Source organism: Salmo salar, chromosome ssa14 (genome assembly GCF_905237065.1).
Source record: "Salmo salar chromosome ssa14, Ssal_v3.1, whole genome shotgun sequence".
NCBI classification, from domain to species: domain Eukaryota; kingdom Metazoa; phylum Chordata; class Actinopteri; order Salmoniformes; family Salmonidae; genus Salmo; species Salmo salar.
Genome location: NC_059455.1, coordinates 83,443,078 through 83,468,761, shown reverse-complemented (window position 1 = coordinate 83,468,761; position 25,684 = coordinate 83,443,078). Strand labels below are relative to the sequence as shown.

The following is a 25,684-nucleotide window of genomic DNA, read 5'->3' as shown; positions in this document are numbered from 1 at the left end:
CTGTTTTAGGTCAGTTAAGATCACCACTTTATTTTAAGAATGTGAAATGTCAGAATAATAGTAGAAATAATTATTTATTTCAGGTTTTATTTCTTTCATCACATTCCCAGTGGGTCAGAAGTTTACATACACTCAATTAGTATTTGGTAGCATTGCCTTTAAATTGTTTAACTTGGGTCAAATGTTTCAAGTAGCCTTCCACAAGCTTCCCACAAAAAGTTGGGTGAATTTTGGCCCATTCCTCCTGACAGAGCTGGTGTAACTGAGTCAGGTTTGTAGGCCTCCTTGCTCGCACAGGCTTTTTCAGTTCTGCCCAAAAATTGTCTATAGGATTGAGGTCTGTAATAGCTATGTAATGGCCACTCCAATAATTTGACATTGTTGTCCTTAAGCCATTTTGCCACAACTTTGGAAGTATGCTTGGGGTCATTGTCCATTTGGAAGATCCATTTGCAACCAAGCTTTAACTTTCTGACTGATGTCTTGAGATGTTGCTTCAATATATCCACATAATTGTCCTGCCTCATGATGCCATCTATTTTGTGAAGTGCACCAGTCCCTCCTGCAGCAAAGCACCCCCGCAACAACGTGCTTCACGGTTGGGATGGTGTTCTTCGGCTTGCAAGCTTCCTCCTTTCTCCTCCAAAATTATTATAAAATTATGGCCAAACAGTTCTATTTTTGTTTCATCAGAGGACACTAGAGGACACTTTCGAAAAAGTACGATGGCGGTTTTGGAGCAGTGGCATCTTCCTTGCTGAGCGGCTTTTTAGGTTAGGTCGATATATAACTCGTTTTACTATAGATATAGATACTTTTGTACCTGTTTCCTGCAGCAATTTCACAAGGTCCTTTGCTGTTGTTCTGGGATTGATTTGCACTTTTCGCACCAAAGTACGTTCATCTCTAGGAGACAGAACGCGTCTCCTTCCTGTGCGGTATGACAGCTGCGTGGTCTCATGGTGTTTATACTTGCGTACTATTGTTTGTACAGATGAACGTGGTACCTTCAGGCATTTGGAAATTGCTCCCAAGGATGAACCAGACTTGTGGAGGTCTGCAATTGCTTTTTGAGGTCTTGGCTGATTTGTTTTGATTTTCCCATGATGTCAAACAAGAGTCACTGAGTTTGAAGGTAGGCCTTGAAATGCATCTACAGGTACACCTCCAACTGACTCAAATGATGTCAATTAGCCTATCAGAACCTTCTTAAGCTATGACATCAATTTCTGGAATTTTCCAAGCTGTTTAAAGGCACAGTCAACTTAGTGTATGTAAACTTCTGACCCACTGGAATTGTGATACAGTATAAGTGAAATAATCTGTCTGTAAACAATTGTTGGAAAAATGACTTGTGTCATGCACAAAGTAGATGTCCTAACCGACTTGCCAAAACTATAGTTTGTTAACAAGAAATTTGTGGAGTGATTGAAAAACAAGTTTTAATGACTCCAATCTAAGTGTATGTAAACTTCTGACTTCAACTGTATATACTGTATTTTAGTCATGGCTCATCCTATATAACTACTGCTGTACACACTTTTTCCATTCATATAGTGTCCATACTATCTATACACACACACCCAACATATATAAACTCAGCAAAAAAAGAAACGTCCCTTTTTCAGGACCCTGTCTTTTCAAAGATAATTCGTAAAAATCCAAATAACTTCACAGATCTTCATTGTAAAGGGTTTAAACACTGTTTCCTATGCTTGTTCAATGAACCATAAACAATTAATGAACATGCACTTGTGGAACGGCCGTTAAGACACTAACAGCTTACAGATGGTAGGCAATTAAGGTCACAGTTGTGAAAACTTAGGACACTAAAGAGGCCTTTCTACTGACTCTGAAAAACACCAAAAGAAAGATGCCCAGGGTCCCTGCTCACCTGCGTGAACATGCCTTAGGCATGCTGCAAGGAGGCATGAGGACTGCAGATGTGGCCAGGGCAATAAATTGCAATGTCCATACTGTGAGACGCCTAAGACAGCGCTACAGGGAGACAGGACGGACAGCTGATCGTGTAACAACACCTACACAATTTAAAATGGATTAAAAGTGTGATTTTGTGTCACTGGCCTACACACAATAACCCATAAGTGGAATTGTATTTTTAGAACATTTTACAAATTCATAAAAAATGAGAAGCTGGGTCTCCCGAGTGGCGCAGTGGTCTAAGGCACTGCATCACAGTGCTAGCTGTGCCACTAGAGATTCTGGGTTCGAGTCCAGGCTCTGTCGCAGCAGGCCGCAACCGGGAGACCCATGGGGCGGCGCACAATCGGCCCAGCGTCGTCCCATCACGCACTAACGACTCCTGTGGAAGGCAGGGCACAGTGCACGCTGACACGGTCGCCAGGTGCACGGTGTTTCCTCCAACACATTTGTGCGGCTGGCTTCCAGGTTAAGCGGGCGTTGTGTCAAGAAGCAGTGCGGCTTGGCTGGGTTGTGTTTCGGAGGACGCACAACTCTCGACCGTCGCCTCTCAAGGTTCCGGAGTTGCAGCGATGAGACAAGACTGTAACTTCCAATTGGGTACCACAAAATTGGGGAGAAAAAGGGGTAATTTTTTTTTTTATTTATGAAAAGCTGAAATGTCTTGAGTCAATAAGTATTCAACCCCTTTGTTATGGCAATCCTGTACAGAATAAAAAATATTCCAAAACATGCATCCTGTTTGCAATAACGCACTAAAGTAAAACTGCAAAAAAATGTGGAAAAGAAATGAAATTTATGTCCTGACTACAAAGCATTATGTTAGGGGAAAACCGAAAACAACACATCACTGAGTACCATATTTTCAAGCATGGTGGTGGCTGCAGCATGTTATGGGTATGCTTGTCATTGGCAAGGACTTGGGAAAAGACGGAAAAGAACTAAGCACAGGCAAAATCCTAGAGGAAAACCTTGTTCAGTCTGCTTTTCAACAGATACTGGGAGACAAATTCAGCTTTCAGCAGGACAATAACCTAAAACACGAGACCAAATATACACTGGAGTTGCTTACCAAGACGAAATTTTATGTTTGAGTGGCCTAGTTTAAGTTTTGACTTAAATCGTCTTGAAAATCTATGCCAAGACTTGAAAATGGCTGTCTAACAATGATCAAGATCCAACCTGACAGAGCTTGAATTTTAAAATGAATAATGTGCAAATATTGTACAATCCAGGTGTGCAAAGCTCATAGAGATTTTAGACTCTACAAAGTAGCTACCCTTTGCCTTGATGACAACTTTGCACACCCTTGGCATTCTCTCAACCAGCTTCACCTGGAATGCTTTTCCAACAGTCTTGAAGGAGTTCCCACATGTGCTAATCACTTGTTAGCTGCTTTTCCTTCACTCTGCGGTCCAACTCATCCCAAACCATCTCAATTGGGTTGAAGTCGGGCGATTGTGGAGGCCAGGTCATCTGATGCAGCACTCGTAGTTTTGATGTCTTAACTATTATTTTGACTATTTTCTACATTGTAGAATAATAGTGAAGACATAAATACTATGAAATAACAAATATGGAATTATGTCGTAACCAAAAAAGTATTAAACCAATCAAAATATATTTGAGATTTTTCAAAGTAGCCACCCTTTGCCTTCATGACAGCTTTGCACACTCTTGGCATTTTCTCAACCAGCTTAATGAGATAGTCACCTGGAATGCATTTCAATTAACAGGTGTGCCTTGTTAAAAGTTCATTTGTGGAATTTCTTTCCTTCTTAATGTGTTTGAGCAAATCAGTTGTGTTATGACTAAGATAGGGAAGCCTTCAAATAAAAGAACACCTTACCTACAGTCAAACATGGAGGAGGTTCAGTGATGTTTTGGGGTTGTGCTTTGCTACCTCTGGCACTGGGTGCCTTGAACATGTGCATGGCATTATGAAATCAAGAGAATATCAAGGCATTTTGAAGAGCGATGTCAGACCCAGTGTCAGCAGGACAATGACCTCAAACACACTTCAAAAAGCACCCAGGAATGGTTCAAGACAAAACGCTGGACTGTTCTGAAGTGACCAGCAATGAGTCCAGATCTAAATCCCATTGAAAACATGTGGAGGGATCTGAAAACAGCAGTTAGGAGAAGACACCCTTCTCATCTGGGAGAACTGGAGCAGTCTGCATAAGAGGAGTGGGCCAAACTGCCAATACAGAGGTGCAGGAAGCTCATCGATGGTTATAGGAAGCTCTTGATTGCAGTTACTTTGACCAAAGGCTGTGCTACCAAATATTAAGTCTCAGATGTCAATAATTTTGTCAATGTCATCTCTGTTTATTTTCTGAATCAAAAACAAAGGTTTTGTAATATTAACAGTGAAATAAAGAATTGTGGAGGCAAAATACTTTGGTCAATTTGTACTTATTTTTATGGAAAACTGTGAGTTACTTGAAAAAAGGTGTGGCATATCAAGAAGCTGATTAAACAGCATAATCATTACACAGGTGCACCTTGTGCTGGGGACAATAAAAGACCACTCTAAAATTTGCAGTTTTGTCACACAACACAATGCCACAGATGTCTCAAGTTAAGGGGGCCTGCAACTGGCATGCTAATTGCAGGAAGGTCCACCAGAGCTGTTGCCATGTCCACCAGAAGCCGCCTCCAACGTTGTTTTAGAGAATTTGGCAGTATGTCCAACCGGCCTCACAACCGCAGACCACGTGTAACCACGGCAGCCCAGGACCTCCACATCCGGCTTCATTACCTGCAGGATTGTCTGAGACCAGCCATTCGGATGCTGATGAAACTAGGTTTGCACAACCGAAGAATATCTGCACAAACTGTCAGAAACTGTCTTAGGGAAACGCATCTGCATGCTCGTTGTCCTCACCAGGGTTTTGACCTGACTGCAGTTCGGCGTCGTTCCCGACTTCAGTGGACAAATGTCTCAAGAGTTAAAAATCCTTCTTTAACCTGCTTCCTCCCCTTCATCTACACTGATTGAAATGGATTTAACAAGTGATATCAATAAGGGATCATAGCTTTCTCCTGGATTCACCTGGTCAGTCAATGTCAAGGAAAGAGCAGGTGTTCTTAATGTTTTGTGTAGTCAGTGTATATCCAGTATATTTACATTCTGTTCTGCTATTAATTTATTTATTTTGGGATTATGTGATTGCTAGGTATTATTACTACACTATTGGAGCTAGACACAAACATTTCACTGCACCTTCAATAACATCTGTAGATCTGTGTATGTGACCAATAAACTTTGATTTTATTTTGGTGATTTATCACATTAGAAACATACTATAACTGTATAGATTGAAGTGATAGAGGGGACACATATGTATATTTAGATGGGTGGAGTGGGTTCCTTCCTTAGTGAATGAAGAGGGTGTTGTAGGTGCTCTCTCTAACAGGCTGATGGTTAATTCTGTTACCCTCTCTTCCTTTCCTACTAACAGGTGGATGGTTAATTCAGCTACCCTCTAAATCTCTCTCTAACAGGCTGATGGTTATATATGTTACCCTCTCATCCTCTCTCTCTAACAGGCTGATGGTTAAATCTGTTACCCTCTCATCCTCTCCTACTAAAAGGCTGATGGTTAAAACTGTTACCCTCTCTTCCTCGCTCTTTAACAGTCTGTTGGTTAATTATGTTACCCTCACTTCCTCTCTCCTAATATCAGGCTGATGGTTAAATCTGTTACCCTCTCTTCAACAGTCTGATGGTTAAATCTGTTACCGTCTCATTCTCTCTCTCTAACAGGCTGATGGTTAATTATGTTTCCTTCTCTTTCTCTATCTCCTAATATCAGGCTGATGGTTAAATCTGTTACCCTCTCTTTCTCTCTCTCTCCTACTAACAGTCTGGTGGTTAATTCTATTACCCTCTCATTCTCTCCTAATATCAGGCTGATGGTTAAATATGTTACCCTCTCTTCCTATCTCTCCTAATATCAGGCTGATGGTTAAATATGTTACCCTCTCTTCCTCTCTCTCCTAATATCAGGCTGATGGTTAAATATGTTACCCTCTCTTCCTCTCTCTCCTAATATCAGGCTGATGGTTAAATATGTTACCCTCTCTTCCTCTCTCTCCTAATATCAGGCTGATGGTTAAATATGTTACCCTCTCTTCCTCTCTCTCCTAATATCAGGCTGATGGTTAATTATGTTTCCCTCTCTTCCTCTCTCTTTAACAGTCTGATGGTTAAATAAGTTACCCTCTCTTCCTAACAGGCTGATGGTTAAATATGTTACCCTCTCTTCCTCTCTCTCCTACTAACAGTCTGATGGTTAAATATGTTACCCTCTCTTCCTCGCTCTTTAACAGTCTGATGGTTAAATAAGTTACCCTCTCTTCCTCTCTCTCCTACTAACAGGCTGATGGTTAAATATGTTACCCTCTCTTCCTCGCTCTTTAACAGTCTGATGGTTAAATAAGTTACCCTCTCTTCCTCTCTCTCTAACAGGCTGATGGTTAAATGTGTTACCCTCTCTTCCTCTCTCTCCTACTAACAGTCTGATGGTTAAATATGTTACCCTCTCTTCCTCGCTCTTTAACAGTCTGATGGTTAAATAAGTTACCCTCTCTTCCTCTCTCTCCTACTAACAGGCTGATGGTTAAATATGTTACCCTCTCTTCCTCTCTCTCCTAATAACAGGCTGATGGTTAATTATGTTTCCCTCTCTTCCTCTCTCTTTAACAGTCTGATGGTTAAATAAGTTACCCTCTCTTCCTAACAGGCTGATGGTTAAATATGTTACCCTCTCTTCCTCTCTCTCCTACTAACAGTCTGATGGTTAAATATGTTACCCTCTCTTCCTCGCTCTTTAACAGTCTGATGGTTAAATAAGTTACCCTCTCTTCCTCTCTCTCTAACAGGCTGATGGTTAAATATGTTACCCTCTCTTCCTCTCTCTCCTACTAACAGGCTGATGGTTAAATATGTTTCCCTCTCTTCCTCTCTCTCCTACTAACAGGCTGATGGTTAAATATGTTTCCCTCTCTTCCTCTCTCTCCTAATATCAGGCTGATGGTTAAATATGTTACCCTCTCTTCCTCTCTCTCCTAATATCAGGCTGATGGTTAAATATGTTACCCTCTCTTCCTCTCTCTCCTAATATAAGGCTGATGGTTAAATATGTTTCCCTCTCTTCCTCTCTCTCCTACTATCAGGCTGATGGTTAAATATGTTACCCTCTCTTTCTCTCTCTCCTACTAACAGTCTGATGGTTAATTATATTACCCTCTCATTCTCTCCTAATATCAGGCTGATGGTTAAATATGTTACCCTCTCTTCCTCTCTCTCCTAATATCAGGCTGATGGTTAAATATGTTTCCCTCTCTTCCTCTCTCTCCTACTATCAGGCTGATGGTTAAATATGTTACCCTCTCTTTCTCTCTCTCCTACTAACAGTCTGATGGTTAATTATATTAGCCTCTCATTCTCTCCTAATAACAGTCTGATGGTTAAATAAGTTACCCTCTCTTCCTCTCTCTCCTAATATCAGGCTGATGGTTAAATATGTTACCCTCTCTTCCTCTCTCTCCTACTAACAGGCTGATGGTTAAATATGTTACCCTCTCATTCTCTCTCTCCTACTAACAGGCTGATGGTTAATTATGTTTCCCTCTCTTCCGCGCTCTTTAACAGTCTGATGGTTAATTATGTTACCCTCTCTTCCTCTCTCTCCTACTAACAGGCTGATGGTTAAATATGTTACCCTCTCATTCTCTCTCTCCTACTAACAGGCTGATGGTTAATTATGTTTCCCTCTCTTCCGCGCTCTTTAACAGTCTGATGGTTAAATAAGTTACCCTCTCTTCCTCTCTCTCCTAATATCAGGATGATGGTTAAATATGTTTCCCTCTCTTCCTCTCTCTCCTACTAACAGTCTGATGGTTAATTATTTTACCCTCTCATTCTCTCCTAATATCAGGCTGATGGTTAAATATGTTACCCTCTCTTCCTCTCTCTCCTAATATCAGGCTGATGGTTAAATATGTTACCCTCTCTTCCTCTCTCTCCTAATATCAGGCTGATGGTTAAATATGTTACCCTCTCTAACAGGCTGACGGTTAATTATGTTACCCTCTCATTCTCTCTCTCTAACAGGCTGATGGTTAATTATGTTACCCTCCCTTCCTCTCTCTCTCCTACGAACAGGCTGATGGTTTATTATGTTACCCTCTCTTCCACTCTCTCTCCTAACAGGGTCTTAGCACCTCCTCCTGTTTACAGGAATCATCAATAAAGTCCAAACAAGTCTTCCCACCACGTGTCAACACTGCAGTAATGAAGAATGAGCCACACAAAGAGTGAGAAAAAGAGAGAGAAGAGAGAGCCAGGGGAAGGATTTACAGTGAGTGTCTCTGTGTGTGTGTCTGTCTGTCTGTCTGTCTGTCTGTCTGTCTGTCTGTCTGTCTGCCTGTCTGCCTGTCTGTGTTTTGTGCGTGAAGAGGCGATTATAGTGCAGGATTCTGATCCAAAAAAGCTTTGTGATACCTAACCAGATGAAGACTGAGCCCTCGCCTGGGGTGAGAAATAAAACATGAAGGGAAGTGAAGAGAAGACAGCACAAGAGGACCCCAGAACCTCCAAACCAAGGCTTTAACAGGGTTGTTTTTTGGATAATAGTCTCAAAAAACTAACAGCAACTCACAGAGAGAGGAGTGGAAACGGCCCTGCTTCAAATCCACTATTTGGGCATCCACGCTCGCTGTGAGTAAATGCTACAAAGAGGAATTAAAGGAATTAACCCATTTATAATTCCAGATTCAATAAACCGGGTGGCATCACCCTGATTACACTCTTTAATCCAGATTTATCTTCTTGGATGCAAATATGTTCTGCCGCGGTAATCACAGCACTCTGCGTAAAACTTGGCATAACAATGACCTTGGAAAACAAACAAAAGACAGGGTGGGGGAAAATAGCAAGATAATAACTGCGCTGTCATGTTTTCAGATAAAGTAGGACTGGGTAGTTCTCTGGAGCGGTGAACGTCTGAACCGATCCCTGTTACCGCTGTAGCAGCATTCAGTAGCCTATCGCCGTTTTCATGCTTTATATATTCCATTTAGCAAAAACTTTTATCCAAAGCAACTTAGTCATGCGTGCATAAACTTTACGTATGGGTGGCCCAGGGAATTGAACCCAAAACCCAGGCTTTACAGCCAGTATGTTTGGCTATACTTTCCCCTACCCCCTTCTTTTAGTAGACAGCATCCATCCGGGTCATGTTCATTAGGGCATTTTTTTTTTTTAAATAGAAAAGTACAACCTGAACTTGTCCAATAAGAACACAGATTTTCATAATTTGTTGCAAAGCGTTTTATTACAGTGTGTTCTTCTGAACACATCCCTGAACTCTTCCCACATCAAGCTCTGTAATTTATGTTGTTCGTCTCGCCGTACATATTATCGTTCATCCTTGTTCTCCTCAGAGGCCAGACGACCCCCATAAAGCAGAGTGGATTAGAGTGTGTCTGGGGGCTGGGGGACGACACAGCCTCCCTGGCTCTCCCTGGGGACACTCAGGAGCCTGTCACTAATCATGGTGAATGACCCTTTCCCCTCTCACTTAACACCCCACCCACCAACCAGTCTACAGGGGGAGAGAGACAGCCAAAAGAGATAATAAAGTGACATCCTTCCCTATGGCCTTATTTCATATCCTAGTGGAAGTATTAAACCCCTCTCCTCTACCTTTCAGCCTTCAGGGGAAAGAAAACTGGGATAAAACCTAAATGACTGTTTAATCCCATTCTCTCTCCTCTCTGGAGGAACGATGCCTATGGTATCCCATGTATGATGGGAGGATACGTATGAGACACCAATGTCTCCTGTTCCTCTCCTGTCTGTTTCCTGAAGAGAAGATTTATGTCCAGGAGGAAGGGGGAGAGACCACCGTCATGAGGACAGATTTACACCTCTCAGTGAGGGCTTTGCCGTCTCAGCGTTTCCCTCAGGTCTGGGTCTAAGTTGATTGGCCTCCTCCAAGGCAGGCAGGCAGGCTGCATAATGATATATAGGTTTGAATATTCATCCCATTTAATACCAAGCACCTTGACAGAGGTGAACCTGACAGACTTCAGGGTCCTGTTCATTAGGTACCAAATCAAAAAAGACTTACTGAATCAGGGAGGAACTACCTGGTCTTGTCCAATCAGAAAGGGTCCATTTTGTTTTCTGTTGCAAAACGTTTTGAAATGTTTCTGCCCTAATGAACACAACCCATGTATGAAGATGCACATTATCATTCCCATTCAGAATTAATCCCTCTCTTTCTGCAAAAATTACAACAAACGAGAGAAAACGAGTCTTTGCTTTGTAATCTTAGAGGTCATAAAATGATCAGCAATTAATTTGCATTAAATCAACCACATAACCAATGACTTATCAATCCTGATGAATAGTTGTGTCACTGTCTTGTTTAGTTCATTCCCTGTACATTTTTCCTCATCCAACCTCACTGTTCTGACAAGATGGAGTACTGGGCCTGTATTCATAAAGTGCCTCAGAGTAGGATTGCTGATCTAGGATCAGGTCTCTCCTGTCTATGTAATCGTATTCATTATAATCTAAAAAGCAAAACTGATCCAGCGCTCCTACTCTGAGATTCTATAGGAATATGGGCCTTGATGGCACTTCTGGTTCTTTCAGTGTAAAGGCGTAGGAATCGCGCTCAGTGCAGCAGTCTCTCTCTCTCTCTCTCTCTCTCTCTTTCCTCCCCCTAGAGACCTGTTAGTTGTTCCTAGCAGAAAGACTCTATCTGCCACACCATGTCAATGCATCATGGTGTGTGTGGCTCTCCAGAGAGATCCTTCCTTACGCTTCAACGAGGTTCTGTTTACTGCTGCTGTTGCTGCATGATGTTGGCATTTTGAGAGGGAGGCATCGTGGAAACAATGGTTTTATGTGCTTTACTGTTTCAGACACACACACAGATAGACACAGACCCACACAACAGCTTAACACACAGTCTTGACAAAAAGTGCGAGCTAACGTGATGGTACAATGCATCAGACTGTTGTTTATACAGCGTGTCAGTGTTTTCATTACATTTGTCCTAGACTCCCAAAATAAAATAAACCATTGAATATTCACATAACTATTCATTAATTCCATTACAGATTTTCTGCTGTACAGTAACAGTATGACACAAATGTGTTAGAGGTAAATGAAGGTACAGCAGTTGGGTGATAATGGCAGCTTTTTGGTGTTCTCCAAATAACATTTTAGAGATTTTAAATTGTATAGAAATGCAGTAAATGAGCTTCAACTTTATAATCACACAGCTGCTGTACCTTCAGTCACCTCAAACCCTGTCATTTCGCCATACCCTAAGTTCAGCTGAAATGACGCCTCTGTTTGGGACACATCCTTTGTTAGGCAGATGAGGTGAACAAAGGAGAAACATCATGACCTGAGACGTGTCTGGTGTTCTGTAACCAGCAGATTCTGTCAGTGTCAGGCAGAGTAACCACACACACACACACACACACACACACACACACACACACACACACACACACACACACACACACACACACACACACCTCTGACTGGCCAGAAGAGAAGACATCCACGCAGTCTGGAAGACACATCTGCTGCTACACACACACACACAACAAAGAAACACACACCTATACAAGGTAAAGGTAGTCTCTCTCACACACACACAGATTCACCTCTTCAAGGTGAAGAAAATATCAATCTTCTTTACCACAACTTTTAGGACCCTTTGTTACAAAACATCTGGGCTCATGGGTGTAACACTGCAGTCCTAGTATGCATCACAAATGGTGCACTACTGTTGACAAGGGCTCATATGGCTGTGGTCAAAAGTAGTGCACTGAATAGGGAATAGGGTGCAATTTGGGAACTAACCAAGAGCAGTGTCGGTTGCAGATATCTATGCACGCTAAGGGCAATTACTACACACACAACCAGTGTAGTTCTGCTCATTCATGACCACTGTGATGATGTACAGCTAACTCTATTCTTCCCATGTTAGACAACCCAGCCTTCTGATTCAATCTATATCAGAATCTTCATCCATCTAAATGTCCTCCTCTGTCTGTCATATTGCAATGTGCCACCAGACATCACATCCAAACCCTACGACAACATGACATCTAAATGTCTATCTGTTTCCATCTCTGTTCAAATAGCTTGCTGCTGATTGCTGCTTGATTACCCCAGCCGTTATTTGTGTGCACAGCATTGGCCTTCTCAGAGTGTGGCGAGGCTGCCTGCTCTGACAGATGAGAGATGCCCCCACTAGGGCCACAGTGTACAGCAACGCTCCCTCTCCCCTACCTCGTTCCCCTCCATCCCATATCTGCAAGGGGAGGGGTTGAGCCTGCCGCCCCCCCCCCCACCTTGTTAGGGTGGAAGGAGGCAGACAAGCAGAGAGATGGGACATCAATAGCTGGTCTGACATCACTAAAGGAACAGAACAGGGGAGACATTGAGAGAGAGAGAGGTGTAGATAGAGAGGTGTAGAGAGAGAGAGAGAGAGAGAGAGAGATGTGCAGATAGAGAGGTGTAGAGAGAGAAGAGTATTGATTAAAAAAAAACAGAGGTGGAGAGTGTGTATGTGGAGGAAAAGGGTGGAAAAACAGAGATGGAGAAATTGTAGGTGGGAGGGAGAGAAAACCTGCCTGGAATGGGAATGTGTGGTCTCTGTGCTGGAGGAGAGGAGACTGACTGAAGGTCTATGGGGAGGTGGTGGGCTATGCTCTGCCTCTCACTGCTCTATCTAGCTGCCTCTCAGAGCTAGACACATAATTGGCCAGACTATTAGGTACACCACCCCGTTCACGAAAATGGTTCACTCCTACAGACAGTGAGTTACGAGGCAGTGGCTTGCTATATAAAGCAGGCAGACATGCATCGAGGCATTCAGTTACTGTTCGATTGAACGTTAGAATGGGCAAAACAAGTGACCTAAGCGACTTTGAGCGTGGTATGATTGTCGGTGTCAGGTGTACCTGTTCCAGTATCTCAGAACGTCCGGACTCCAGGGCTTTTCACGCACGACAGTGTCTAGGTTTACCGAGAATGGTGCGACAAGCGAAAACAGCTTATTGATGAGAGGCTGAAGAAGAATGGCAAGAATTGTGCAAGCTAACGGACGGGCTACAAACAGGCTATTGCAGCAGACGACCACACAGGGTTCCACTCCTATCAGCTAAAAACAAGAAGAAGCGGCTCCAGTGGGCCCGCGATCACCAACAATGGAGAATTGAGGAGTGGAAAACAATCGCCTGGTCCGACGAATCCCGGTTCAGGTTGCGTCGTGCTGATGGCAGAGTCAGGATATGACGTAAGCAGCATGAGTCTATTGCCCCATTCTGTCTGATGTCAACAGTACAGGCTGGTGGCAGTGGTGTAATGGTGTGGGGCTTGTTTTCCTGGGACATATTAAGTCCCTTGATACTAATTGAGCAATGTTTCCATACCCCCAATAATTCAGACTGTTCTGGAGGCAAAGGGTTGTCCGGCCCGGTACTAGATGGTGTACCTAATAAACTGGCCAATGAGTGTACATTCACCACCACTACACACCTCTGAGACAACGTCTAGCCTAAGCTAAACTACCTCCCTCTGTTGGGGATATGGAGCCCAATTCAACATTAGGCTACACATGACCATGCAATATGTTTCAAAATAATAAAAGAGTTGCTGAACCCAGACATTGTTAGCCAGGCTTAGGTACTAAAGGTCATTGGAATCTACTCAGTGGACAAGACAGGCCACATCATAACATGCTTGCACAGCAGCAGGGAGACAATAGGTCGAGGAGGAGGCTTGCCTGCAGCCCAGCACCAGTAATAATCGAGGCCTGTGAGGATTTCTATTTGGATAATCCAACAAGGCCAAATGTGAATGGAGTCTTCTAGACCAGTGGTTCCAAAACTTTTTATCGTCCCGTACCCATTCAAACATTCAACCTCCAGCTGCGTACCCCCTCTAGCACCAGAAACACCGCACTCTCAAATGTTTTTTTGCCATCATTGTAAGCCTGCCACACACACACACTATACAATACATTTATTAAACATAAGAATGAGTGTGACTTTTTGTCACAACCCGGCTCGTGGGATGTGACATAGAGCTCTTATAGGACCAGGGCACAAATAATAATATAATAATAATCAATAAGTTTGCTCTTTATTTAACCATCTTGCATATAAAACTGTATTTGTTCATCGAAAATGGTGAATAACTCACCACAGGTTAATGAGAAGGGTGTGCTTGAAAGGATGCACATAACTCTGCAATGTTGGGTTGTATTGGAGAGAGTCTCAGTCTTAAATCATTTTCCACACACAGTCTGTGCCTGTATTTAGTTCTCATGCTAGTGAGGGCCGAGAATCAACTCTCACATACAGTTGAAGTCGGAAGTTTACATACACTCATTATAACTCGTTTTTCAACCACTTCACAAAATGTCTTGTTAACAAACTATAGTTTTGGCAAGTTGGTTAGGACATCTACTTTGTGCATGACAAGTAATTTTTCCAACAATTGCTTACAGACAGATTATTTCACTTATCATTCACTGTATCTCAATTCCAGTGGGTCAGAAGTTTACATACACTAAGTTGACTGTGCCTTTAAACAGCTTGGAAAATTCCAGAAAATGATGACATGGCTTTAGAAGCTTCTGATAGGCTAATTGACAGCATTTGAGTCATTTGGATGTGTACTTGTGGATGTATTTCAAAGCCTACCTTCAAACTCAGTGCCTCTTGCTTGACATAATGGAAAAATCTAAAGAAATCAGCAAAGACCTCAGAAAAAAGTCTGGTTCATTCTTGGGAGAAATTTCCAAACGCCTGAAGGTGCCACGTTCATCTGTACAAACAATTGTATGCAAGTATAAACACCATGAAACCATGCAGCCGTCATACCACTCAGGAAGGAGACGTGTTCTGTCTCCTAGAGATGAATGTACTTCGGTGCGAAAAGTGCAAATCAATCCCAGAACAACAGCAAAGGACCTTGTGAAGATGCTGGAGGAAACAGGTACAAAAGTATCTATATCCACAGTAAAACAAGTCCTAAATCAACATAACCTAAAAGGCCACTCAGCAAGGAAGAAGCCACTGCTCCAAAACCGGCATAAAAAAGCCAGACCACGATTTGCAACTGCACATGGGGACAAAGATCATACTTTTTGGAGAAATGTCCTCTGGTCTGATGAAACAAAAATAGAACTGTTTGGCCATAATGACCATCGTTATGTTTGGAGGACAAAGGGGGAGGCTTGCAAGCCGAAGAACACCATCCCAACCGTGAAGCACGGGGGTGGCAGCATCATGTTGTGGGGGTGCTTTGCTGCAGGAGGGACTGGTGCACTTCACAAAATAGATGGCATCATGAGGAGGAAAAGTATGTGATATATTGAAGCAAAATCTCAAGACACCAGTCAGGAAGTTAAAGCTTGGTCACAAATGGGTCTTCCAAATGGACAATGACCCCAAGCATACTTCCAAAGTTGTGGCAAAATGGCTTAAGGACAACAAAGTCAAGGTATTGGAGTGGCCATCACAAAGCCCTGACCATAATCCTATAGAAGAAATTTGTGGGCAGAACTGAAAAAGCCTGTGCGAGCAAGGAGGCCTACAAACCTGACTCAGTTACACCAGCTCTGTCAGGAGGAATGAGCCAAAATTCACCCAACTTATTGTGGGAAGCTTGTGGAAGGAAGGCTACCCGAAATGTTTAACCCAAGTTAAACAATTTAAAGGCAATGCTACCAAATACTAATTGAGTGTATGTAAACTTCTGACCCACTGGGAATGTGATGAAAGAAATAAAAGCTGAAATAAATCATTCTCTCTACTATTATTCTGACATTTCACATTCTTAAAATAAAGTGGTGATCCTAACTGACCTAAAACAGGGAATTTTTACTTGGATTAAATGTCAGGAATTGTGAAAAACAGAGTTTAAATGTATTTGGCTAAGGTGTATGTAAACTTCCGACTTCAACTGTAGGTATGTGGTTGCAAATGGCATCAGTGTCTTAACAGTGTGATTTGCCAAGGCAAGAAACTCTGACCGCAGCCCTAACCAGAAATCTGGCAGTGGCTTCTGGTTAAATTCAATTTTCACAGAACCGCTTGTTGCAATTTCGATGAGGCTCTCTTGTTCAGATATCGGTAAGTGGACTGAAAGGCAGGGCATAAAAGGGATAACGAATCCAGTTGTTTGTGTCGTCCATTTTGAGAAAGTACCTGCGTAATTGCGCACCCAGCTCACTCAGGTGTTTCGCTATATCACATTTGACATTGTCCATAAGCTTGAGTTCATTTGCACACAAAAAATCATACAATGATGGGAAGACCTGTGTGTTGTCCTTGTTAATGCAGACAGAAAAGAGCTCCAACTTCTTAATCATAGCCTCCATTTTGTCCCGCACATTGAATATAGTTGCGGAGAGTCCCTGTAATCCTAGATTCAGATCATTCAGGCGAGAAAAAACGGGCCAGTCGTGTGAGAAACCGTCATCATGCAAACAGTCAGACAAGTGAAAATTATGGTCAGTAAAGAAAACCTTAAGCTCGTCTCTCAATTTAAAAAAAAAAATTGGCAATACTTTGCCCTTTGATAACCAGCACACTTCTGTATGCGCTGTCAGGCATTCCCTTGGCAGCAAGAGCCTCTCGGTTGAAGCTGCAGTGTACCCAAGTGGTGTCGGGAGCAAATGCTTGCACATGCGTTACCACTCCACTATGTCTCCCTGTCATGACTTTTGCGCCATCAGTACAGATATCAACACATCTTGACCACCAAAGTCCATTTAATGTCACAAAGCTGTCCAGTACTTTAAAAATATCCTCTCCTGTTTTCCTGGATTCTAGAAGAGGATGTCTTCCTTAATTGACCCCCCATAAACGTAACGGACATATACCAGGCCCGCCACGTCTGTTGACTCATCCAGCTGTAACGCATAGAACTCACTGGCTTGTATGCGAAGCAGTAATTATTTCAAAACATCTCCTGCCATGTCACTGATGCATCGTGATACAGTGTTGTTTGATGAAGTCATTGTCTGTATAGTTTTTGTTGGCCTTTTCCCCCAGCATTGTCCCAGCCATATCCGCGGCAGCTGGAAGAATTAAGTTCTACACAATAGTATGGGGCTTGCCTGTCCCAGCCACTCGGTAGCTCACCATATAAGACGCTTCTAGACCCTTCTTATTAATGGTATCTGTTGCTTTTATACATCTTACTACTCAAAAGTTGTCTGTATTCTCGCTCAAAACACTCCTGTGGCTTATTTTTTTAATTGTCATATTTCGTTTCTAAATGTCTGCGCAAGAGTGAGGGTTTCCTGCGAAAGAGTAACGGTTAATGTGATTGGAAGTTAATTATTTGACGAGGCTACCTGTATTTGACATTGTGTTGTTATTTCGCTGAACACTAGATGGTTACATTTTATTTTTGGCAGTGAAATGAGGCTACTCAGGTGAGAAAAAAACCTCACCCAAAGTATAGCCCCGTTGGAAAATATAAATGTACTGTTTAAAAATGTGAAGAAAAAAATATATAAAAACACACACACACATATATATATATATATATATAAAAAATGTAAATCACATTTTTATTTGGCATACCCCCAAATGCATTGCGCATACCCCCCCAGTTTGGGAATACCTTTTCTTGACAAAGCAGATTATCCTGGGGGTAGCTATAGCTACCGTAACCATGGCAAAGACAATCATCTTGCTGTTTTATATTGCTACAGTATATACCTCCGAAAACGACAATTTGCTCAGAACAGGGCAGTACGGCTGGCCCTTAAATGTACACGGAGAGCTAACATTAATCATATGCATGTAAATCTCTCATGGCTCACAGTGGAGGAGAGATTGACTTCATCACTACTTGTTTCTGTAAGAAGTGTTGACATGCTGAATGCACCGAGCTGTCTGTTTAAACTACTAGCACACAGCTCGGACACCCATGAATACCCCACAAGACATGCCACCAGAGGTGTGGTAGTAGAGTAGTGGCCTGAGGGAACACAATGTGTTGTGAAAAGTGTTATAAAATGTAATGTCATATATTTTAAATTGTATATAACTGCTGTAATGTTTGCCTTGGCAGCAGCTAATGGGGATCCGTAATAAATACAATACAAATATACTGAATATCTGTCCATGGCAATGTTAAACATGAAATGTATGCATTATTTAAACATACTAAACACATATGGCATTTATAATTTGCTAGCCGAGGCTAATATGGTGGATAGTAGTGGTTCATTCCTCCATTGGTAGGAAAGTGGGTAGTAGTATACAATGCTAAACCTTATTCACAATGTGTACTATCGCCACCACTTCCCTCTGCTCTGTCTGTGTTCACAAAGACAGCTTCAGACTGAGCTTTAGGCTCTGTGTTTGCTGAGATTGGGAGGCTTTTAATCAGAAGGCTGAGATGGGCTGCTCTAACCTGATTATGCCTCACAGAGTCGCACGCACGCACAACCCAGCACTGCCCCATCTGTCCTATGAGCATTGCTCTGCTACTCTCCACTCTTCTCCGCAGCCAAGCAACAACAAACAACCCCCTCCCCGCTCCTCCTTTTCCCTCGCTCCATCCCTCCATTCTAATCAGCAGCCAAAGCCTCTGCTCTTCTCCTTCACTCTCTTCTCTCTAGAGGTGGATAAAGCATGTCAGCCAGTGTCTTGTACTTACCTGTAATTGTCACCTCCATCGCTGCTGCTGCCACGCTGTGCTTCATAATGACTGACAGCAGAACCTTGACTGCACCGAGATGAGAGGAGCAGCTAACGGGTTTATAGAGGAAGCAAAGAACAGAGGGATAGCGAGAGGGAAAGAGAGGGGAAGCAATGGCAGATGGTCCCCTGGTAGAGTGATAGAGCGATGCTAACGGTTGCTAACGGAGCTGGCTGGGCTCTAGCCACAGGCGTGAGGTGCGTTGTCGTGGCGATTGTGTTCGAGGAGGGCGCCGCTCTTCCTCCTGCCTGCCTGCCTCACAAGATCTACCTCCTCTCTGCTGCCAGTCTGGGAGGATCACCAGGCAGCCCCGCTTATGTTGATCTCAGCATTTAAGCCAGATTGGATGCACGCCACGGTGGTATCAGCCAATAGACTGGCAGCTGGGGATCACATGGGCTGTGGTGGTGTGTATGTGTGTGTGTGTGTGTGTGTGTGTGGGGGGGTTAAAGAGGGGAGGGGAGGAGAATGAGTGAGAGCCTCTACATCAGTACTATTCTGCATGGATGCACAGAGCTGGAGGTTTTCTTGTCACGAGGAGCAGAAAGCCCCTCATCACAGACAGCCGTTTGGATAAAGAGAGACAGAGCAGTCGTACATTACTATGCTCGGAAATAGACACAGGCACACACACACACATCAGCATGCAGGAACACACACACACACACACACACACACACACACACACACACACACACACACACACACACACACACACACACACAGGAACACACACATGCATCAGCATACAGGAACACACACACACACACACACACATCAGCATGCAGGAACACACACATGCATCAGCATGCAGGAACACACACAGACACAGTGAGAGAAGAGGAGCGCCTCCATCTTGCCAAAGTGGAGCCAGTGCAGTGCAGCGGTGGTAATTGGACTGGGGTTGCTATGGAAACAGAGGTAACTGTTGCCTGTCCGTTCTGTTGGTCGGAGTGGAGAAAGAGTAGAGTAGAATACAGAATAAAAAGTAAAGAGTAGAGTAGAGAGTACAATACAGAGTATCGAGTGGAGTGGAGGAGAGAGTAGTCAAGAGTAGAGTTGAGAGTAGAGTAAAGAGTACAGTAGAGAGTAAAGAGTAGAGAGTAGACTAAAGAGTTGAGTTGAGAGTAGAGTAAAGAGTACAGTAGAGAAGAGTAGAGTGTAGAGAGTAGATAGTATACTAAAGAGTAGAGTAGAGAGTAGAGTAAAGAGTAGAGTAGAGAGTATACAATGTAGAGTAGAGAGTATAGAGTAAAGAGTATATTGTATACTAAAGAGTAGAGTGTAGAGTAGAGAGTGAGTAGAGTAAAGAGTAGAGAGTAGAGTAAAGAGTAGAGGGTAGAGAGTAGAGTAAAGAGTAGAGAGTAAAGAGTAGAATGTAGAGTAAAGAGTACAGTAGAGTAAAGAGTAGAGAGTAGACTAAAGAGTAGAGTAGAGAAAAGAGTAGACTAAAGAGTAGAGAGTAGACTAAAGAGTAGAGTTGAGAGTAGACTAAAGAGTTGAGAGTAGACTAAAGAGTACAGTAGAGAGTAGAGTAGAGAGTAGAGAGTAGACTAAAGAGTAGAGAGTACAGTAGACTAAAGAGTAGAGTAGAGAGTAGACTAAAGAGTAGAGTAAAGAGTACAGTAGAGAGTAGAGAGTAGACTAAAGAGTAGAGTAGTGAGTAGTCAAGAGTAGAGTCGAGAGTAGAGTAGAGTAAAGAGTAGAGTGAAGACTAAAGAGTATAGTAGAGAGTAAAGAGTAGAGAGTAGAGTAGAGTGCAGAGTAGAGAGTATACTAAAGAGTAGAAAGTAAAGAGTAGAGTAAATAGTAGAGAGTATAGTAAAGAGTAGTGTAGAGAGTAAAGAGTAGAGAGCAGAGTAGAGAGTAAAGAGTATACTAAAGAGTGTAGAGAGTAGAGTAGAGAGTATACTAAAGAGTGTAGAGTAGAGAGTAAAGAGTATACTAAAGAGTGTAGAGTAGAGAGTAGATAGTAGAGAGTAAATAGTATACTAAAGAGTGTGGAGTAGATAGTAAAGAGTATACTAAAGAGTGTAGAGTAGATAGTAAAGAGTATACTAAAGAGTGTAGAGTAGAGAGTAGATAGTAAAGAGTATACTAAAGAGTGTACAGTAGATAGTAGATAGTAAAGAGTATACTAAAGAGTGTAGAGTAGATAGTAGATAGTAAAGAGTATACTAAAGAGTGTAGAGTAGAGAGTAGATAGTAGAGTAAAGAGTATACTAAAGAGTGTAGAGTAGAGTGTAGAGAGTAGATAGTATACTAAATAGTAGAGTAGAGAGTAGAGTAGAGAGTATACTAAAGAGTGGAGTGTACAGTGTAGAGTAGAGAGTATAGAGTAAAGAGTATATTGTATACTAAAGAGTAGAGTGTAGAGTAGAGAGTATAGAGTAGAGGAAAGAGTAGAGAGTAAAGAGTAGAGTAAAGAGTAGAGAGTAAAGAGTAGAATTATAGTAAAGAGTATAGAGTAAAGTAGAGTAAAGAGTAGAGTGTAGAGTAGAGATTATAGAGTAGAGTAAAGAGTAGAGTAGAGTAAAGCGTAGAATAAAGAGTAGAGTGTAGAGTAGAGTAGAGTATAGTATAGAGTAAAGTAGAGTAAAGAGTAGAGTGTAGAGTAGAGAGTAGAGTAAAGAGTAGAATAAAGAGTAGAGTGTAGAGTAGAGAGTAGAGTAAAGAGTAGAATAAAGAGTAGAGTGTAGAGTAGAGTAGAGAGTAAACTAAAGCGTCGAGTAGAGAGTAGACTAAAGAGTAGACTAGAGAGTAGAGTGTAAACTAAAGCGTAGAGTAGAGAGTAGACTAAAGCGTAGAGTAGAGAGTAGACTAAAGCGTAGAGTAGAGAGTAGACTAAAGAGTAGAGTAGAGAGTAGACTAAAGCGTAGAGTAGAGAGTAGACTAAAGCGTAGAGTAGAGAGTAGACTAAAGTGTAGAGTAGAGAGTAGACTAAAGAGTAGACTAGAGAGTAGAGAAGAGAGTAGACTAAAGAGTAGACTAAAGACTAGAGAAGAGAGTAGACTAAAGAGTAGATTAGAGAGTAGAGAAGAGAGTAGACTAAAGCGTAGACTAGAGAGTAGACTAAAGAGTAGACTAGAGAGTAGAGAAGAGAGTAGACTAAAGAGTAGACTAAAGCGTAGACTAAAGAGTAGACTAAAGCGTAGAGTAGAGAGTAGACTAAAGCGTAGAGTAGAGAGTAGACTAAAGAGTAGACTAGAGAGTAGAGAAGAGAGTAGACTAAAGCGTAGACTAAAGCGTAGACTAGAGAGTAGAGAAGAGAGTAAACTAAAGCGTAGAGAGTAGACTAAAGAGTAGACTAGAGAGTAGACTAAAGAGTAGACTAGAGAGTAGAGAAGAGAGTAGACTAAAGAGTAGACTAGAGAGTAGAGAAGAGAGTAGACTAAAGAGTAGACTAAAGAGTAGAGAAGAGAGTAGACTAAAGAGTAGACTAGAGATTAGACTAAAGAGTAGACTAGAGAGTAGAGAAGAGAGTAGACTAAAGAGTAGACTAGAGAGTAGAGAAGAGAGTAGACTAAAGAGTAGACTAAAGAGTAGACTAGAGAGTAGAGAAGAGAGTAGACTAAAGAGTAGAGTAGAGAGTAGACTAAAGAGTAGAGTAGAGAGTAGACTAAAGAGTAGACTAGAGAGTAGACTAAAGAGTAGACTAGAGAGTAGACTAAAGAGTAGACTAAAGAGTAGACTAAAGAGTAGAGTAGAGAGTAGACTAAAGAGTAGAGTAGAGAGTAGAGAGTAGAGTAGAGAGTAGACTAAAGAGTAGACTAAAGAGTAGATTAAAGAGTAGAGTAGAGAGTAGAGAGTAGACTAAAGAGTAGAGTAGAGAGTAGACTAAAGAGTAGACTAGAGAGTAGAGAAGAGAGTAGACTAAAGAGTAGACTAGAGAGTAGACTAAAGAGTAGACTAGAGAGTAGAGAAGAGAGTAGACTAAAGAGTAGACTAGAGAGTAGACTAAAGAGTAGAGTAGAGAGTAGAGAAGAGAGTAGACTAAAGAGTAGACTAAAGAGTAGACTAGAGAGTAGAGAAGAGAGTAGACTAAAGAGTAGACTAAAGCGTAGAGAAGAGAGTAGACTAAAGAGTAGACTAAAGCGTAGAGAAGAGAGTAGAGAAGAGAGTAAACGAAAGCATAGAGAGTAGACTAAAGAGTAGACTAGAGAGTAGAGAAGAGAGTAGAGTAGGATGGGATGTGGTTGTGTTACCTTTTAGATCTGAAATCAAAATCTGGTCTTGATGGAAAAGAATATTCTGATTTAAAAAAGAATATGAAAGCATGAAACCCTTGCCTGTCTTTATAAGGCAACCTCACATTCATACCAGACACAACTAATCAATACAATCACTGTTATGATAATTATTGGGTGAGACTGCTGCTTGTGGGTTCTGCTATAGGGAACATGCATACTGGGTTCTGCTACAGGGAACATGAATACTGGGTTATGCTATAGGGAACATGCATACTGGGTTATGCTACAGGGAACATGCATACTGGGTTATGCTACAGGGAACATGCATACTGGGTTCTGCTATAGGGAACATGAATACTGGGTTCTGCTACAGGGAACATGCATACTGGGTTCTGCTATAGGGAACATGAATACTGGGTTCTGCTATAGGGAACATGCATACTGGGTTCTGCTATAAGGAACATGAATACTGGGTTCTGCTATAGGGAACATGCATACTGGGTTCTGCTATAGGGAACATGAATACTGGGTTCTGCTATAGGGAACATGCATACTGGGTTCTGCTACAGGGAACATGCAAACTGGGTTCTGCTATAGGGAACATGCATACTGGGTTCTGCTATAGGGAACATGAATACTGGGTTCTGCTATAGGGAACATGAATACTGGGTTCTGCTATAGGGAACATGAATACTGGGTTCTGCTATAAGGAACATGAATACTGGGTTCTGCTATAGGGAACATGAATACTGGGTTCTGCTATAGGGAACATGAATACTGGGTTCTGCTATAGGGAACATGCATACTGGGTTCTGCTATAGGGAACATGAATACTGGGTTCTGCTATAGGGAACATGCATACTGGGTTCTGCTATAGGGAACATGCAAACTGGGTTCTGCTATAGGGAACATGAATACTGGGTTCTGCTATAGGGAACATGAATACTGGGTTCTGCTATAGGGAACATGCATACTGGGTTCTGCTATAGGGAACATGAATACTGGGTTCTGCTATAGGGAACATGCATACTGGGTTCTGCTACAGGGAACATGCATACTGGGTTCTGCTACAGGGAACATGCATACTGGGTTCTGCTATAGGGAACATGAATACTGGGTTCTGCTATAGGGAACATGCATACTGGGTTCTGCTATAGGGAACATGCATACTGCTCTAGTCTATGCCTTCTATGACCCACAGACAAACCGTGGATGTCACCCATGGTCAAATGATTACACAAGACAAACAGAAGGGCCATGTCCAGAATGACCACCGGTAACATGTTCAGAACCATCTCTAAATAGAACTCTGCTCTGCTCCACATGTTTCTGTGTCATAAGGATGACTATGTCCATATGTGCTGATGGGTACATTGTGACTGTTCTCCAGTCTGGCACAGCAGCAGGCCTCTCTTTCTCCTCTCCTCATCAGTGACAGTCTCCTCCTCTCTACCACCTCTCCTCCTCATCAGTGACAGTCTTCTCCTCTCTACCACCTATCCTCCTTATCAGTGACAATCTCTTCTCTACCACCTTTCCTCCTCATCAGTGACAGTCTCCTCTTCTCTACCACCTCATCAGTGACAGTCTCCTCCTCTCTACCACCTCTCCTCCTCATCAGTGACAGTCTCCTCCTCTCTCCACCTCTCCTCCTCATCAGTGACAGTCCCCTCCTCTCTCCACCTCATCAGTGACAGTCTCCTCTCTACCACCTCTCCTCCTCATCAGTGACAGTCTCCTCTACCACCTCATCAGTGACAGTCTCCACCTCTCTACCACCTCTCCTCCTCATGAGTGACAGTCTCCTCTACCACCTCTCCTCCTCATCAGTGACAGTCTCCACCTCTCTACCACCTCTCCTCCTCATCAGTGATGGTCTCTTCTCTACCACCTCATCAGTGACAGTCTCCTCTTCTCTACCACCTCTCCTCCTCATCAGTGACGTCTCCTCTTCTCTACCACCTCATCAGTGACAGTGTCATCCTCTCTACCACTTCTCCTCCTCATCAGTGACAGTCTCCTCCTCTCTCCACCTCTCCTCCTCATCAGTGACAGTCCCCTCCTCTCTCCACCTCATTAGTGACAGTCTCCTCTCTCGACCACCTCTCCTCCTCATCAGTGACAGTCTCCATCTCTCTACCACCTCTCCTCCTCATGAGTGACAGTCTCCTCTTCTCTACCACCTCTCCTCCTCATCAGTGACAGTCTCCTCTTCTCTACCACCTCTCCTCCTCATCAGTGATGGTCTCCTCTTCTCTACCACCTCATCAGTGACAGTCTCCTCTTCTCGACCACCTCTCCTCCTCATCAGTGACAGTCTCCTCCTCTCTACCACCTCTCCTCCTCATCAGTGACAGTCTCCTCCTCTCTACCACCTCTCCTCCTCATCTCATCTCTCTCTTCCTCTTCTCTTTCACTCTTCCTCTCCTCCTGAGACAGTCTCCTCCTCTCTTCCTCTGTGAGACCAGGCACGTGTCCAGATAGGACTCTTTCTGTACAGAGAACCGACCCTTTTTCCCCCCAGTCTCCAAAGTGCCCATTTGGGTGGTGGTATAATTTTCCCCAAAACATTTTTAATCCATTTTTTGGGTTGTTGCTGCTCTGAACCCACTGCCTGCAAGTTGTCGTTAAATTCACCCGCCCCAGACTAATCTAGTAATACAGCTAGCTAGCCATTTTGTGAAGTGTAACATATGGAAGCCTAAGGATTCTGCTGAATAACAACATTATTAGTCATCATCAGTGACCACCATGCTTTCTTTACTGGCTTATTTAGGGA

General features: G+C 42.7%; 1 protein-coding gene across 8 annotated transcripts in view; it reads right to left on the bottom strand.

Annotated features, from left to right (window-relative positions):
- The window catches only part of LOC106570440 (engulfment and cell motility protein 1), a 199,535-nt gene that overhangs the window by 23,383 nt on the left and 150,468 nt on the right, over positions 1 to 25,684 (bottom strand). The window contains exon 1 of one of the 8 annotated variants that reach the window (XM_014142782.2): positions 18,674 to 19,053. The exons of the other annotated variants lie outside the window; for them this stretch is intronic. The gene's annotated coding sequence lies outside the window, so the exon portion shown is untranslated. Of the gene's footprint in view, positions 1 to 18,673; positions 19,054 to 25,684 lie in introns of those variants that run through there. 8 annotated transcript variants of the gene reach the window in all.